At 50.3% G+C, this 13,615-nt stretch overlaps 1 long non-coding RNA gene and 1 pseudogene across 1 annotated transcript in view; one reads left to right on the forward strand and one right to left on the reverse strand.

The window, feature by feature from the left end:
* Positions 1 to 4,004: 4,004 nt before the first annotated feature.
* LOC113626178 (cytochrome c oxidase subunit 7C, mitochondrial pseudogene) lies at positions 4,005 to 4,461 on the forward strand (annotated as a pseudogene).
* A 3,177-nt stretch (positions 4,462 to 7,638) lies between these two features.
* Positions 7,639 to 13,615, reverse strand: part of LOC113626181 (uncharacterized) — an 8,457-nt gene continuing 2,480 nt past the window's right edge. Inside the window, exon 2 of the long non-coding RNA XR_003435076.1 lies at positions 7,639 to 9,857. This is a non-coding gene — a long non-coding RNA (uncharacterized LOC113626181). The remainder of the gene's footprint in view (positions 9,858 to 13,615) is intronic.

The following is a 13,615-nucleotide window of genomic DNA, read 5'->3' on the forward strand; positions in this document are numbered from 1 at the left end:
AAACAAGTATAGAACTTGACCCTCTGAGTGATCCATCTGTTGACCAGACTCAGTAGGAGGGAATGACCCTTTCTTCCCTCCTCCTCCTTTCCCTCCCTCCCTCCCGCATTTGCTGCCCACCTGCTGTGTGCCAGCTGCTGGGGGTGCAAAGATGAGTGAGACGCAGGTCCCCAGGCTCAAGGTCATGGGGGGTAACAGTCATAAGTAAATCGTCGCAAATATAATGTGGTGGGCATTGGAGCAGAGGCCACGGCAAGCTGCAGGCTCCATCCTTGGTGGAGAGCAGGGTGGGAAGGGGAGGTGGGTGTATGTTGGGAATGAGGTCGGAGAGAAGCAAGCAAGCAGGAAGAGGGCAGGACTTGAAGTCCAAGAATAAGTGTTTAGCTCTGATTCAGTGGTAGATTAATTGGAGCGGGGGAGCATGGAGATGTGTCTGGGGAATCTCTCATTCCCAAGGACAGCAGGCAAACTTAGGGGAGAATGAGCTCTGAGGATAACCTACCCCTTTTAGATTCACACAATCTGTGAAGAGGGAAAAACAGTTCCCAAGTCCTGAAATGGGATGCTTCGGACCATACGGAAACCAGAGCTGATCTGATTGAGGAAGACGGGAGATTCATTACTCAGGTAGCTATGATGAAGAACAAAAGAGGCTGAGTTGCTCTTGGATCCAGGGACAGAACGCAGCGCCAGTCTCTCTCTCCGCCCCATACTCCCATCCCAATCCTCATTTCTCCCTTCCTCCATACTGGCCTCAGTCTCTGTGGTCACAGATAGCTCTGGAGGCTGGAGAGGGGCTGGGAAAAGCAGCCTTCTCACCAGCTGTAGTTAGGGTAATCCTGGATTGGCCCTGCTTGGGTCACATGACCACACCTGGACCAATCACTGCAGCCCAGCTCAGAAGTGGGCTGCTGTGATTGGTTGTATTTGAGTCACGTGTCTATGCCTGGACCAATTACTATAGCTGAGGCTTGGGTGCTGTAAGCGACCATCTTTGGCCATATTCCCACTGGACATCGTGTCCGTTAACGGAAGCTGGGGGGAGAAAGTGCTGGCAGGTGAAAAAACAAAAATAAAACCCTGAGCCGTCTACCTCCTCCAGAGCCTTCTCCTGGTTGTGCTGCTTCCACATTCACTCTGCTGAGAATTGCCAAAATCCTGTGTTGGGCTTTGCTTTAAGATCCACTGTCTATAAACCCCAAAGCTGCCAGCCGAATTTACTCAGACCTGTTGTTGGTTTTTTTTTTTTTGCCGTTGTTATATTATTTTAATCAAATGTAAAATGTTCTCTTCCTCTTTGGTTTATGATTGCCTCTCCTGCCCCTACGGGTAGGAACTGTGTCTGTCGTGTTGACTACTATATTACTCATGCCTGGTACTCAGTCTCTTATGTATAAGTCCTCAAATAATTGAACGAATGAATGAATGTTCACTCATTCATTGAACATGCCACAGAGACAGGAGGTGCTGCAAGGTCCTTATCTGCTCTCTTCAGTGAGTCCCTCTCTTCCACTCTCTCCCTCCTTCTCAGTCGTGTTGGTTCCCCTTCATGACAAGGTTTCGTTAGTCTTAGTGCAACCCTGCAGTGTCATCCCAACACAAACTGCAGGCTCTGAATCTCTAGGTGAATTCTTGGGTTGAGAGTCTAGATAAGCATGAGAAATAAGGTTCATTTGCTTGGTGGAGGCTGTCCTTTGAGAAGGATAATGGAGCTCTCTTTGAGCTGGGAGGGATTGGGTGCCATGATGGTTGCCAGTGTCTACCATGGCCACCTGCCTCTAGTGGGTATCCCTGGTCTGCTACTGCTCTGGATTGGTTGCTCACCAGCAGGCCTCTGTCCTGCAGCCCTGTCATTTGCCGTGATATCACGGTACACTCCGAGTCCAGGACAAACTGGTGTGGCCAAATAAAACAACCGCAGGTTCTTAGGGAAGAAGGCTTAAGACAAATGGCTATTTTTTAAAAAGTACTTATAACCCACATGTCAGCTGGGGTCATCTTATTTTTGGAGATTCCAATGGAACGGACTTAAACGCTGTCCCACATGCCATGAGAGACCCAACTCTCCTTTCCAGAGATGGGGGGTGAGGGATGCTCATGTCTCTCCTAGGCACCCAAAGCTCAAAATTCCTGCAGCCAATCAATCAGTTCTCAGTTCTGCTCGGGCGCCCTTTTGCTGGCCTCATGGGCGCATGACTTGTGCTGTTGTACAGGGTCTACGTTAAGTTTGATGTTCTACTGTTGTCATCTTGAACTTCTTAGTAATTTCTGAACAAACGGCTCCACATTTTCATTTTGCAAATCCTGTAGCTAGACTTGCTTCACTCAGGAGCATTCCTTTCCCACCCCACACTGACTCACTCTAGACTATGCCCCAATTCCTCCACTGTCCCCAAATTCCATCCACACAAGGATATGGGTATAGGAGACTTGGCCTGAAGGTTTGGGATGAAAGGAAATGTTGACCTCTCAGCCAAGTTAACGGCATAAAGTGCAGTGTATGAACTGGCTTCAAACTACTCAGTGGGGAACAATGGTGGAGGGAAGGCAGGTGAAACAAGACTGGCAAAAGGTTGATCGTTGTTGAACCTGGATGATGGGTGCAGGGTGCTTTCTTATTTTCAGTATGGTAGGAAACTTCCATAATACAAAGTTGAAAAAGGCACTATATGATGTGCCTCCGGCAGGTCCTCAAAATGTTAAAATGGAGTTGCCGTATGACCCAGCAATTCTACTCTAGATATATTACTCCAAAGAAATGAAAACATACGTCCACACAAAAACACATGAATATTCATAGCTGAATTATGCATAACTGCCAAATGTCTATCAACTGACAACTGGATAAATAAAATATGGATGTTATCTGTCATAAAAAGGAATGAAGTTCTGATATGGGCTACAGCATGGATGAACCTTTCTAAAAATTTTTTTAAAAATGTATTTATTTTTGGCTGCATTGGGTCTCTGTTGCTGAGTGCGGGCTTTTTCTAGTTGTGGCGAGCGGGGGCTACTCTTCCTTGCGGTGGCTTCTCTTGTTGCGGAGCACAGGCTCTAGGTGCGTGGGCTTCAGTAGTTGTGACGTGTGGGCTCAGTAGTTGTGGCTCACTGGCTCTACAGTGCAAGCTCAGTAGCTGTGGTGACAGGCTTAGTTGCTCCACAGCACGTGGGATCTTCCCGGACCAGGGCTCAAACCCATGTCCCCTACATTGTCAGGCAGATTCTTAACCACTGTGCCACTAGGGAAGCCCAGCATGGATGAAGCTTGAGGACACAAATGCTGAGTGAAAGATCAGTAACAAAGGATCACATACTGTATGATTCCATTGGTAGGAAATATGCAGAACAGGCAAATCTACAGAGGCAGAAAGTAGATTAGTGATTGTTTAGGGGTGGGGGCTGGGAGAGGGACTGGAAGATTGGGGGGGGGGGTGACTGTTAAAGGGTATGGGGGTTTCTTTCTGAGGGCATAGAACTGTTTTAAAATTGATTGTGATGATGGTCGCACAACTCTGTGAATATACTCAAAGCCATTGAGTTGTGCCCTTGAAATGGGTGAATTACATGGTAAATGAATTATATCTCAATAAAACTGTTGGGGGAGAAAGTCATGTCCTCCCCCCTGACCCCCTTCTCCCGCCAGGAATCCTTAGGCTCCAGCCTCCTGCCTTTGGGAAATCTCTCCCTCCTCCACCCTCTCTCTGCACGCGTGTGCGTGTGCACACACACACACACAACTTTCCATCTCCCCTTCCTGTTACCTTCTTCTGCCTTAAGACATTTTTCATTCTTTTGCCATTGCCACCAACTACAGAGAAGTGCCTTCCCCAAAGAGAAGTTCCTTCCACAGCCAAAGTGCCCCGTAGAGGTGTTTTCCTAAACACTGTGCTCTTTAAGTTACTCACTTCCCTTTCAGTCCTTGCACGCAGGGGAACAAGGTCGTGAGGAAAGGAGCACGAGGTGTGCTGCCTCCATTTCTTCTGCCTTCGGTTTGTGAGCTTTTCGCAGGGCTTCCAACAGCGCTATGTTGCGACAAAGCATCCGGAGGTTCACAACCTCTGTGGTCCGTAGGAGCCACTGTGAGGAGGGTCCGGGGAAGAATTTACCATTTTCAGTGGAAAACAAGTGGCGGTTACTAGCTGTGATGACTTTGTACTTTGGGTCTGGATTTGCTGCACCTTTCTATATAGTAAGACACCAACTGCTTAAAAAATAATCCATGAGACAGATACAAAGAGGAGCATTTAAAGTGTGCAGTCTCTCTGAAAAAGGATTAAACTCTTGAACTCAGCATCCTAGATATGTTTGTAAATAAACTTATGGCATAAAAAAGTTACTCACTTGACAGCTATTAAAATTACGATTTTAAAGTCCCCGTGGTGATCTATCATGGCAGTCACTAACAAGTCCTAGTAGTTGTAAATTCCAAGAGCTTCATAATCCCAAGGAAAGAGGGGCCAACTCAACTTCTCCCAAGCCCCACTGGTCTCTGTTCTGAAACGTAACTCAGCCACCTCACAGGTGGGGAGAGAGGGTGAGGAAGATCGTTGCCAGGGCCAGGTTCTTGCAGGTTTTGGGGTCTGGAACAGGGTGGGCAAACTATAGCCTATGGGCCAAAATCAGCCCACTTCCTGATTTTGTAAATAAAGTTTTATTGGAACACACAGCCACATCCATTCATTGACTTAATGTCTCTGGTTGGCTTCTTGTTACAACAGCAGAGTGGAGTAGCTGTGACAGGGACTGTATGGTCTGCAAAGTCTAAAAATACTTAGTATCTGGCCCTTTCCAGAAAAGGTTTGCTGACCCCTGACATGGAAGATCCAGGCTTGAACTCCAGCTCATCACATGCTGGGTGTGTGACCTTGGACAAGTCAGTTCCTCTCTTTAAGCTTGTTTCCTCATCAGGAAACCAGAGGCAGTAACAGTGCCTCCCTTATATGTTGCTTGTGCAATGAAAATGACTTCATATGTATAAAGTGCTTACTTCATATAAAACACTCAATATATGTTGGTGGTTACGATGTTATTTAGAAAATGAGGGCAGTAACTCCTACTTCGTATGGTAATTATGTGAAGTGATGGAGCTCAAGCCTGTGAAAACAGTTGGCCAAAAACACGTTTATTATTGTTATAAATATCTTAAAGGCTTTTGAGAGGGTTCTTTGCTTCTCAGTAAAGCTACGTTAAGTTTTTTGGGGGAGCAAATTTGGAACTGAGAGTGTAGAAAACTCTAATTTCAGAGGAAAAGAGGACCCTTAACCCTCAGCTGGGACTTGAACCTGCCCAGAACGCAAGTACTCTTTTGGCTGAGCTCGGCATCTTCCCCAATGACAGGTGCTCAGGAATCCAGGCCTGCATGTCTTTAAACACTTGTGTTGCCTCCGAGGTCCCCACCAGAACCTGTTTAAACAGTAATCTGCTACGAGGTATTGGCATGCAGGTTTGCGGCCCGGGTTTGCAGCCAGGGGAGGGAAGAGACCTTTGTCTCCACACCCTTCAGGGGATTGTCCAGAAGCCAGCTGAGGGTAGCCACCACTGATGGCCTGATTTCCTGGACGGTGTTATTTAAATCGGGTTTAGTTCGGGAGATATGGCAGCCTCCCATCCATTCGCTTTGTTTCACAGCGATTAACTGAGTAGCTAATACATGCCAGGCCCTAGGGATACAGCAATGAATGATTCACCCCCTGCCCTTGGCAACTGCCCCCCTTCCTTCTGATGGGGGCGACAATCAAATAGGCATCTGGGCAATTTGGCCCCATAATAAGTCCTGTATTATCCCCAGGATTTCAGTCCCACACTAAATACTGTACCAATGAATTGGAAAACCACTCTGGGCCAGCTGTATGATAGATGGGTGGTAGGAGTTAAGAGTGCCAGCTCTGGAGTAGGTCAGATCTGGGCAGGACTGGCTCTGTAATTTGCTAAATGAAAACGTGGGCACCTTGTTCGAAAATTATTCAAAATTTCAGGATGACAACAGCAGAGCACTGAACTATGCAGGGCCCATGCTGTGAAGCTGGCCCTGTGCCTGGGGTCAAACTGCTTTCCAGCTGGGTACCATCAGACACATCTCTTCACCTGTCTGAGCCTCCATTTCCTCATGTGAACAGAGATGCTAAGGCCAATGTGAGGTCTGGTTGTGGCTAGTAAGTGAGATGAGGCAGGTACAGCGCTGAGCAGGGAGGGCAGGCTCCGCAATATCACTGCTGTTCTCAGCCTGCAGTGACGGCTGCGTTTCATCCTATGAGAAGAGCGCACATTTATGTTTCTTAGATAATAGCTAAGACTTAGACAGCAGATGGTTGATGCCAGACACTGTCTTAAGTTCTTTACGGATGTTCATTTCTTCCTCATTACAACCCTATCATGTAGAGATGGGGAAATTGAGGCCTAAAAAGAAGAGAGAACTTGCCTGTGATCTCACACCAGTCAGTGGAAAAATCCAGATTCAAACATGGGACATCTGGTCCCTGGGTCTGTGTTCTCAACCGACTACGTGTCCCAGGAGTTGACACATCCCTGACACGCACACTTACATACACACGCATGTATGCACGTACCTTCTCTGAGATGCTACCACAAAGCGTACAGTGTGGAACTGTCCCCATAAGATGGGATTCTTTCTCTCTCTTTTAAAAAATTAATTAATTAATTTTCTGGCTGCGTTGGGTCTTTGTTGCTGCAAGTGGGCTTTCTCTAGTTGCGGTGAGCGGGGGCTACTCTTCGTTGTGATGCACGGGCTTCTCATTGCTGTGGCTTCTCTCGTTGCGGAGCACAGGCTCTAGGTGCGCAGGCTCAGTAGTTCTGGCACGTGGGCTCAGTAGTTGTGACGCACAGGCTCAGTTGCTCCGTGGCATGTGGGATCTTCCCAGACCAGGGATTGAACCCCTGTCCCCTGCGTTGGCAGGTGGATTCTTACCACTGCGCCACCAGGGAAGTCCCTTTTTCTCTGCTTACTTGCTCTTTTGTCTGTGCCCTGCGACTCAACTTGGAGCCCCACGAGGGCAGACACTGTCTTGCTTCCTGCTCTACCTCTGGCACCTGGCACTGTGCTGAGCACACAGTAGGCCCTCAATAGACATGCACCAGTGAAGGCAGGTGGGAAGCAGGCATCCCGCCAGAGCACTCTGATCCAGAATCAACAGCCGCAGTTCCCAGAACCTCAAGACTGCGGCCTTAAGAACTTGTTTGGGGGCGATCTCGTGGCTAGAGGAACCATTTCATCCTCTCCTGGCTCTTCTCACTTGGGGTCCTCTCACTGTGCAAGGCAAGGGGGGTGAGAGGCATTAAAGGGGTGCCCTAGGGCCCAGCCCCCATCCTGGCAGGCTGCAGGGTGAGGGCACGGGTTGTGCTCTGGCAGCTGGGCCACAGCTGTCTGCCAGCCTCTCGGTGCCTGCCCCAGCTGGCCAGCTGGGCCCTGATGCCACCCCCCACCCCATGACACAGCAGAAAGTGAAACCAGAGCCCGCCCCTGCTGGCTGGGACCCAGTGCTTGCTGTTTCCCCATCCCAGGGGGTGGGTGGGGAGCTGATGCCCAGGCCTGGCACCGGGTGGCCTGTCCAAGGAATACCCCTCCAGGCCAAGGGTGCTGCTGTGCCCCCTGCCCATCCCAGGGCCTCCGGTGCCCACTGCCTTCTGAGCCGTGCCCTGTGTGTGAACCATCATAGCTGCTCAATTGAGTCCCATTAACCCCTGATCGTCACACTGCTCTGAGACAGGGGGTTAATTATTCTCCCCATTTCACTGAGAAAACTGAGGCTCAAAGAGGTGCCTCGGCCAGGAAGGAGGGTGCTGGGGCAGCAAGATCTTAAAATAAAAGACAAATCAGAGCTATGGGTGGGCATAGGGGCAGAGATCCAAGGGGTCTCACTGGTGTTGGCGAGCAGGGCAGGAGTTTGTGGGGGGAGAAGACACGTGACCCCCAGGTTATCACAGGTCGAGCCCCCTGCAGATTGGAATTGGCAACCTACCCCTCCCCACACCACCTCCATGGGTGCAGAAAATCCCTAAGACAAACAAGAATTCTTAAGAGGTGGACTATGGGGAATTCCCTGGCTATCCAGTGGTTAGGACTCCACGTCTCACTGCCGAGGGCTGGGTTCAATCCCTGGTCGGGGAACTAAGATCCCAAAAGCCATGCCACGCGGACAAAAAAAAAAAAAAAGAGGTAGACTTTGACACTTTAGAAAGTATCATCTTGAGTTCTGCCCCATCCTCAGGCCACCCGTACTCTCCTTTGCTTAATATTTTTCTTTCAAGCAACTCACCCTCTTTATCTTGCATAAATTGATGTAAAAAAGAGCCCTTCTACCCCTACCCTAAACTGAAAGCCAACTGCTTGCCGTAAGTAGAAATCTGCTGTACAGAGAAATACCTGTTAGAATAATTTACGTCTCTAGCCAGGTACCACTTAAAATCATGTGCATATCAGACTTGGGAAACTTCTATTCCAAAACATAGGTTTCCTACGTGAGGAAATGGAGGCCCAGAGAGGTTGAGTCACTTGCCTGGGGGTGACACTGAGAAAGAGTCGCAGGGCTGGGGCTGCCCGATTCCATGATTCTAGAAACCTGTGCTTACTGCTGGGCTGTAGTCTCTGCTCCTGTCCGAGCTGTCTTAGCATATGAAGCGTGTATTAGTAAGTATCAGCACTGACAGCTTCCATGTTTCATGCTTTGGCGTCACCACTTTCAAAGCACCTTCTGAGCTTGTCTGTCACTTGAACTCATGGTAACACTCTAGATACAGGTGAGAACCCTTTCAGAACAGAGCATGGGGTGTTGCCCCTCCCTTGCCAGAGAAGGAAACCGAGGCAGAGGGTGGGGAAGTGGTCTGACTCAGGGAGCTGGTGAGCCAATCAGGACTGTCCAGAGCCCCTGCCGAGGTGAGGATCCCAGAGGCCCTGCCGGAAGGCCCAGGCTGAATGTGAATCGCCTTGTCAAACAGGTAACACTTGTTTCTTCCCCACTTTCCCCACCTCCCCCACCATGAACCCCCAGAGCAAACGCTGACAGCAGCCTCAGCTGCCCTGTTTCCCAAGCCTGAGCTCCAACATTCGGCCCCTGGAGGGCAAAGAGCACGTTTAGGAACTGGTGTCTGCGGATGGCATCTTTTCATTTTTCATGGTGCACCAGTTCTGAGCACTGTGGAGGGGAGCTCTACCAGGGACCAGAAGGGGAGGTTTGGGGGAACATCTTTGTCTCTTCTTTTAGTTGCTGGAGAAACTCAGCTGCCACAGCTGGCCCAGGGACCCCCGAGGAATACTGCAAGAGCAATAAGGATTTTTAGGGGCATTATGATAGCGGAATGGAAACACATCTGCCCCCAAAAGTCCCTCATTTTCCCTGCGGTAATGAACCAGCTGGGCAGGAAGTGGTGGCTCTCGGAACTCCAAGAGCCAAAACTAAAAAGGAAAAAATGTACAAAGTTAGAGCAAACTTTAAACAAGCCGACGCTTTCCTGGTGCACAGGCGGTGGCTCCACCCAGGCTCCCGAAAGGCTGATAATTGGCTAAATGTGTCTCCACACAGTGGCTTCAATATAGATGCGCCTCCTCTGTGCCCAGAAAAACCAGGATCTGGAACCCAGAGCAGGTGGTGAGGATGAGTCCCTAAGGCCAGGTGACTCTCAAGAGCCAGTGCCATCTCCCCAAGACCCCGAATGATTATTCCAAACCCTCATTAGTAACCCAAGGGAATCACAGACCCTTCAATCCCTCCTTCCTCTGGAATGTGGGAACGTTATCAACTTGGAAACCCGGATGAAAATACCTGTAAAGCAAGCAGCTGTTTCCAGGGCTGTATGAACAAGTGAAGGGCGAGAGCTTGGGTCGGGGAGCCTGGTGGTTATCACTGATGGGGCCAAAGGGGGAAAATCACAGCTAAGGTCCAGGGTGCCGACTCTCAGGTCCAGCCGCTAACGACTGATTAAGGAGTCAAGGGCAGGGGCTCCCCAGGGTTTGTGGCCTTCAAGGTCTCTGCAGACAAGGCCCTCCCCCAAGCCAGCCAGCACCCCCCCCCCCCCCCCCCCCCCCGGGGGACCCCCCCCCCCCCCCCCCTCCCCCCCCCCGCACCCAGGCCCCCCCCCCAACCCCCCCCCCCCCCCCCCCCCGCCCGCCTTGAAAGGGTTAACACCTCTGCTGCTGCTGACACCCGAGGAGGCGGCCGCTCACTCAGCAAGCTGGCATATCACACTGGGCCATCGCGGAAGAGAGGGGCTGAAAACAGCCTCTGTGAGTTCTGTGAATGGAAGCGGCCTTATCGCCATCAGAGTGAAAAACGGGGCAAAAAGCCTTCCCAACACAGAACCCGCGACCTGGGCGCTCGCTGGCTCCTCGGCACCTGTCGCGTGGCCCCGGAGCTCTGGCAGGGACTCCGGGAGTCTGTGGCGGTGAGCACCCGGCCACCTCGGCCAGACCTGCGAGGGGGCGATTCTACACTTGCCATGTGACCGCCGGCAACCAGGCCTAGATCTCGCCTTTCAAGCAGCACCTAAAATATTCTCCGGGTGAACCTGAGGCTAAATATGGCCTGGCCTACGAGTGCCTGGTCTGGACCTTTTAATGCCACTCGAAGATACAATCAGGAACCCGTGGGGCCTTTTGGTGGCCTAGAGTCCAGTTACTGAGGCCAAACGGGAGGCCCGTGGGCTTGGCTGACTCCAGGCTGGGTGCAATCTCCCCCAGAGGCTGCGTCCCGGTGCCAAGGCTGAGCGGGCTTGTCTCCTGCATGTCTTATTCCGGAATGCCCACACAGTTCTCTCTCTGCCGGCCCCCAGGGTGGCTTAGATGTAGGTCCCCTCATCCACCTCCCTGGCCTTCCCTCCAGGCGCTCTGATGGCCTGCCAAAGGCTTCTCCCCCACTTCCAGGCTGCAGCCCTGACCCCCCTGGCCCGGGTTTTCCTTGCACTCTGATTGAAAGAAGAGGGCTCAGCTCCCCAGGTGGACAGGAGGCCGCTGGCTGGAGAAGGCAGGGGAACACACACACCTGCAGGGGGTAGACTGCACGGTAGCTTAGATGTGTCCCTGCTCTGTGGCTGGCCCCCTGCCACATCCCCTCGGCCCACCCCAAACGGCAGGATCGCAGCCCTGTTGCTGGAGGGCAGAGAGAGCTTCAGCCCGGGCTGCAAAAGCACAGCTCTGCTCTGGAACCTGCTAGCCTGGTCTTAGCAAAGTTGGGTTCTGCCCTCACCGGAGGCCACGTGGTAACCGGGACAGTCAAGAGTCTCTGGGGAGGCTGCTCTCGGGAGCCTAACACCCCCCCACACCCCGCTCCCTGCTTTTAGCCGAGAAATGCTGCGGGCCCTGAGGGCCCTAGGAGGAGAGACCCCCTTCCCCCAGCACCTGTCTGGGGCTTGTTTGGGCTCTGGTGGTGGCTCCAAGGCCACGTTCAGGCCTGGGCTGGCAGCGGTCCAGGCTGTTTTGGGCAGAGATGCCAAGAGACCCGGGCACTGATCTCACGCATGATTCCAACAAGAGAGCCTGGTTTTCTGCACGTCTCTCAGAAAACTTTCACACCACACTGCACAGCTACCGTAAGGCTCCTTTCCCCGCCTGGGCCAAATCCTCCAGCAAAGGCTAAATTTGCCTCCCTCTTCTCAGTCCCTTTTGACAATGGCTTTCTTGGGACACCAACATCAGTTTTCATTTTCTTGGTGTGCTTCCCTTTCATGCTAGTGGTGCAGCCTTTCCGGAGACACTGAGAAAGGAGTTTGCTTTGTGGTCCCTTCAACTTGAATGTTTTATATAAGGAAGATGATATAAAATCGGAAACTTGAAAGCTTTGTAAATATCTGCACATGCCCCCTTACAATGGAGGACGCTGGGAAAGCAGCCTCTGAGGACTGGGTGCTTTGGAAAGAGACCCCGAGGAGATGTGGGAGGCTTGGGGTGACAGGGACCCCGAAGTCCCCTCCTTCCAAACTCTCTTCAACATGTACCCTTTTGCCTGAAAAGCCTGCATGGCTACTAGGCCTCAAGTCTGTGATCCTTTTATAACACGTTCGCGTAGGTGTTTTTCTTCAGCGTTTACTTTCACCTTGTTCCAAATATAAGAAGCAAAAAGGACTTTATATTTTCCCAAGTTTGGGATACATTCTCCCAAGTTTGGGATGCTGGGCAAGAAAGAAAGTGGATTATTTTGTTTGGGTATGCCCTTTCTGGCCAGCGGTTCTAAGGACCAAGTTTGCCTTCACTTTCATCAGACCCATTTCTATCCTCATGCCTAAAATAGCTGTATTTACAATATCACAATTACAAGAGGCTGAGCTTCTCTTCTATAAGGTAGTTGTAAGTTTATCTGGCAAGAATCTTCTTTCTGCTCTTAATATAAGTGGGTGGGAGGCTGGGCAGCAAGAAATAGAGGGAGTGCTCCCTTAGGGACTTTTCCAACTTTCACTGGTTTGGGTCAGAAACGCATGTTTTATTTTCAAGGAAGTAGGAGTTTCATTGCAGCCCCTCTCCTAAATATTTTACCCCCCCAGCTATTCCATATTCTTTCTGTTGAAACATTTTTTTCCCTGTGAGAGTCGGCTATAGATTGTGTATTGCTAAGACTGACGTTCAAATTTGCTTTTTTTTTTTTCCTTTCGAAATACATCCACACTTCCTTGGAGGGAAAAGTAGCAACTGCTTCGTGAAATTTCACACAGAGGTGCAAAAGGAGAAAAGCCAAAATGTATTCAGCAGTTCCACTGCTGAGCTTTTATTTTTTCTTATTGGTTAGGGTCGGGGGGGTGAGGGGGAGCAGTGGTCAGAATATGAAAAGAAGCTGTGATTCTTTGCTGAATTAGTGACCACTTCTCACTGCAAAGTAGTGACTAACAATCTCTTCACCATACTACTCTGCCTGTTTCCAGACTCAGAGGCAGGGGGAGTTTGCTAAATGTATTCATAATTACATGCACCCTTGCAGAGGGCCGAGTGTAAGCAGGGGCTGTGCTGTTTCGAATGCTCGAATTAAAGCAGCCCCCGGTTCACATTCAGCACTAAATTCTGATTTTCCACATTTGACAATTCAGCAATTTTAACATGCTGCTTCATCGCCACGATTATAGCTCAGTATCTTGGTGCGACATTTGGCGTTCCGGTCTCGTTAATTCACGTAAAACACCCTATTTGTAGAAGTATCATTAGAGGCTAATTTGGTGAGATGTCCTTATTTAGCAAAGCAAATAGGACCTGACAGTCAGCTCTCTGGCGCTACCATGGGGGTGACGATTCAGCAATTCACAATGTGACAATTTCCCATCGCCCAGCCACGCTGGGATTGTGGACTCCTGAAAATTGTGCTGTTTCATCGTGTCCCATAACAAAGGGAAAGAACTCTGAAAAGTAAAGAACTGTTTTTTGCCAAGGCCCCGGGAACACGAATGTCACCAGTGTGTCTATGTGCCATGTCTATTCAACACGAATCTTCTATCAGGGACTTGGTGTTCCAGAGTTTTTCAGGTACAGCTCACTTTTCTCTATGCCCTGCCGTGAACACTTGATTGAAATCCAGGTTTGCAAATAAATAAACTTAAGGTATGTGGATGTCTATATAGGTTACAACTGGAGGGTAGGGGTGTGTGTGTGTGTGTGTGTGTGTGTGTGTGTGTGTGTGTGTGTGTG

Source organism: Aethalodelphis obliquidens, unplaced genomic scaffold (genome assembly GCF_003676395.1).
Source record: "Aethalodelphis obliquidens isolate GAN/ISIS:26980383/991018 unplaced genomic scaffold, ASM367639v1 scaffold18, whole genome shotgun sequence".
In the NCBI taxonomy this organism is placed as follows: domain Eukaryota; kingdom Metazoa; phylum Chordata; class Mammalia; order Artiodactyla; family Delphinidae; genus Aethalodelphis; species Aethalodelphis obliquidens.